At 33.5% G+C, this 4,213-nt stretch overlaps 2 non-coding genes across 2 annotated transcripts; both read right to left on the reverse strand.

Moving 5' to 3' along the window:
• Nucleotides 1–430: 430 nt before the first annotated feature.
• On the reverse strand, nt 431–578 carry LOC149232215 (U4 spliceosomal RNA). Its single transcript, XR_016248527.1, has one exon. It is a non-coding gene; the product is annotated as a U4 spliceosomal RNA (small nuclear RNA).
• Nucleotides 579–972: 394 nt separating this feature from the next.
• Nucleotides 973–1,121, reverse strand: LOC149232216 (U4 spliceosomal RNA). The gene has a single exon (XR_016248537.1). It is a non-coding gene; the product is annotated as a U4 spliceosomal RNA (small nuclear RNA).
• Nucleotides 1,122–4,213: the final 3,092 nt, after the last annotated feature.

The following is a 4,213-nucleotide window of genomic DNA, read 5'->3' on the forward strand; positions in this document are numbered from 1 at the left end:
GGTCAAGACCGACAAAATGAAGTTGGGAAGGGTTTTTAATGCAGTTGTCTATAACGCGACTTTTTGAAAGTCTTTCCGGCGGGTTTTTCCCGTCGAAATCCGGCAGGGATTTATTGGAATCGCAAGTTTATAGCTAGTTTCTGTACAATGAAAGCGTCCCAGGAGTTTTCCAGGGTGCTGAATCCAAATATGCAGTTAAAAAACCATTTTAACTGCAACAAATCAAGATTTAACATCAATTTCTTCCACCGGATTCTGTCACCGGAATCTCCAAAAAATCGCATTATAGACAACTCCGTTTTTAACAGCCAACAATTAGAATTTGCAGTAGGAAATTTTGATTTATTTGAGGTCCAGGCAAAAGCGATCCTTCAGAGCGTCATTACCCCGAGCGCACAACAGTACAAATTTATATTTTAGAATTGTTAGGGCTCGAGCCAAAGGCGAGCCCTCCAAAAATTCTCGAGGGCCAAGGCGTAACCCAGGCCGACGAGGGGGGTTGGAAATAGTTTTCAACCAGCAATTGACGCGCCTCGGTTTTACCTCACTAGCTGCGTCATTGCCCCGAGCGCAAAGATAATGTCTCTACCTTTTCTCCCCATAGCTATACTCACCCTCAAGGCTCATCTTATTTACCTTTTACATGTAGGACATGATAATGCATTGTAAGAACTTTTTCTCACAAATAATTTCATTGTTAATAACTATACAATGAACTACCCATGGAAAATGGGGCACGTCCGATGGTGGGTTATTTGGGTCATAAGGTCAGCTCTATCTATCTTTAATTGGGTATAGGTCAATGTTTGGTTAGATGCCATCCATCATTCCTTAAGTAGGCTCTCAAGATTCGATATTTATATTATATATTTGTTGGGGCACGTGTGCACAAGAATAAATACGGTCGCTTGCAAATGGAGTTATGATTCATTTAAATTCAAGACTCGATATTTATATTATATATTTGTTGGGGCCCGAACCGAATGGCGAGCCCTACAAAAATTCTCGAGGGCCAAGGCGTGGCCCAGGCCGACGAGGGGGGTTGGAAATAGTTTTCAACCAGCAATTGACGCGCCTCGGTTTTACCTCACTAGCTGCGTCATTGCCCCAAGCGCAAAGATGCTTAATGGCTTTTCGCTCCTCCATTTTATACTCTTCCATGTACTCTTTTCTCTTCCCTTTTTAAGTGTGGGATAAAGAAGCAGCCTTGGTGTGTTTCTTCGAAAGGAATGTTGAAGAGATTTGGGAGCATATATTGTGAAAAAAGGACAAGTTATAATTTTTTAGGAAACAGTGTTGCATAAAGTTAATGCAATCTTTATTATGTGAGAATGTTGTATAAAAATTACATTCCATCATTAATTAACTAGTAATTATCTATGCTTTTTAAATAGGAATTATGGATTAATTAAGTATTAAGTCATGAATCAAGTGTTATTACTTTTAAGGACAATATAAATGGTTGGAACACTTAATGTTATGGAACATAATTATGACTGCTATACTAGTTATTTATAAAAGCATAATTATCACTGCTACACTAGTTATTTACAAAAGCATATTAAATAAACACACTTTACTAAGTTAAACTAAATATCTTAATAGATTTGAAGCCTACATTAAATTCCATAGTTTAGTGTTATAATAGACCAAAACTTTGCAATGCTAGAAGTATTTAAAACATTTCCAAAAACATTTGCATATGCCAAATATGGGCACAAAACGGAATGACATCATAAAATGAACAAACTAATATTATGATCATGTAATCCTAGGAATAGATGTAGGCAAAGGTTATACATTCCTTGTACATGGTCAAGGTGATATTTTGAAATAACAATTAGAACAATTGCACAATTGTGAACATACAATATTAATAGTAGAAAATGGTAATGTCTAAAAACATCAACAAATTACAAATTAGGCAGTCTAGTGTTTTCGCGTAAAATATACTATTTAATTTATGAGAAACCATAAAATGGAAGCAATTAAGTTTTTTTATCTTAAAAACACAACATTAGCATAAGTAAAAGGATGAGTCTAAATGTTCTAGAGTTTTTAAATTTTTGGCAACCATCATCAAAATCTGGCAATGCAATTGCTGGTGGAATCACATTTTAACATTGTTTAAATCACAATTTTTAATGCATAAATCAATTTAACTCCTCCAAAACCTCCACAACACTTAGATTATGCTATCTCAACAATTGGAATCTACAATTCTATAATTTCCAACCAAATTTTGGTCAAAATTGGTTGGAAAAATGTGTGTGAGAAGGTTAAAAACATAAAATATTTAGACTACACTTGAGTAAAAGATCATTACATGTCAACAAAAACAAATGACATGAAGGAAATCACCTACAAAACAAAAACAATGGACGTTTTTGCAAAGCAAAAGGACAAATTTCAAGTATAACCAATTCATATTTCTATTTTCTTCAATAAGCATGATTTAGGCCTTCATAGAAGTTGCAGCTAAAATCCATTTAGGGCAAATAGTCATAAAGAGAATAAAAATATATTCAACCTAGAATAAATCATTTACATGGACCAATATACTGAAGATATTTGAAAAGAATATAACGAACTTACACTTGAAGTAGCAATAGTGGGAGAATTATAAATGTAGCATTTTAAACAAGGACAAGGCTCCCATATAAGCTAAAAATTTGGGATATTTCTTCTAAAAATTATTGTCAATTTGAGAATAAATCTATAGAAAATGGTGAAAGAATAAAGAGTTGATATAAACAATTTATTTTACACTCCAAATACAACATTGTGAAACATGTTCTTAGCTCATGTAAGGAAAAGAGGACTATACCAATTTGAAGTCAAGTTTATGATATAATCTTCAAAATAGTCACATAGTTACTCTCACATTTTTCTTCAAAGTATAATATTCAGAGAGACGAGGAAGACTTGTGGAAGCGCAAAAATCCTAGATCAAATAATGGTATCTCAAGATATTTAGATGCATACATAGTGGAAAAGAAGAAAGAATCGTTGATAAAATTAGACCCATATGAATCTTATTTTGAAATAAATATGGTTGGATCCATACCAAGCTTGTATATGTTATGTTAATCCCTTATTAATCTATAAAAAAATAGAAAATTTTAGTCGAAAACTACAACAAGAAAACCCCTACAAAGACAAAGGCAAACCAAAAATGAAAATGAAGAAATAGGATGACAAATGGAGCCTCCCACATGGAGAAGACTTGGAAATAGATGTATATACTAGGTTCAACACATGAAGAGGTTCATATCAAGAAGAGTGATGCAACATAATTCATGAGATATGTCCAATGTTGTTATGGTGAACCTTGTTGCCAGAAAGGAATAGAAAGATTTTTCAATGATGGCACTATATCAAGTCTCACTAAGAATAATACCAACATATCATAAACCCTCAAAAGGTTAAAACAAACATACTTAAATCAAACAAATATATAGTAAGAATAAGAAACAAAGAATAAACAAATGCATGTTGAAAACCGTTAAATTATAGCAATGCAATGACACCATATTCCCTTGGGAATATAATATGTGGCTATGGTGAAATAAAAACGAAACACAAGAAGAAAATAATTTGAACAATGAAAAACTATGTAGTATACCTCTAAAGGATACATCAACTTGAAAAGATTGGCACTAAGCATATGTATTACTATGTGATAGCTCGGTTAGCTAGCTTAAGTGGTTAAGTGCTTTGAGCTTCATGCAAGAGCTCTTACAGTTGATACCCTAGGTTGGTTACAATTGTTATGTGCCTCCCTCAATGTTCGTATTGGGTAAAAGGGCATAATCTACATTTACAAGTTTATACTAGGTATTGTTTGCAAAATATGTCAAAGAACTTTAGGGTTTCCCCATAATGATCCAGATTTATGCAAGAACGAAATGAAATACAGATTTAAATAGAAACACAAAGCTACAACAAAAATTGAACTTCAATTCATTAATAACATACTGAAAATTGTTTACATGCATAATGGAAATAAAATAGCGCGGGCCATTGTAGCTTATCTCTGAGAAGAGTTGTGACGACTACATGCCTTCTGAACTATGTTACAATTAGGCTCAAGGCTTTTTTATTATTGTGAAACAATTGAAAAACCTAACCCTAGGAGATGAAGTGCCAAAAGTTTTTTGGGCCCCATTGGGGTTAGCTGGTACTTCAATTTCTCAAGTCGTAACTTTGGCAT

Source organism: Pinus tabuliformis, chromosome J, assembly GCF_031772625.1.
Source record: "Pinus tabuliformis cultivar Carrire ecotype Pingquan chromosome J, CPIR1, whole genome shotgun sequence".
NCBI classification, from domain to species: domain Eukaryota; kingdom Viridiplantae; phylum Streptophyta; class Pinopsida; order Pinales; family Pinaceae; genus Pinus; species Pinus tabuliformis.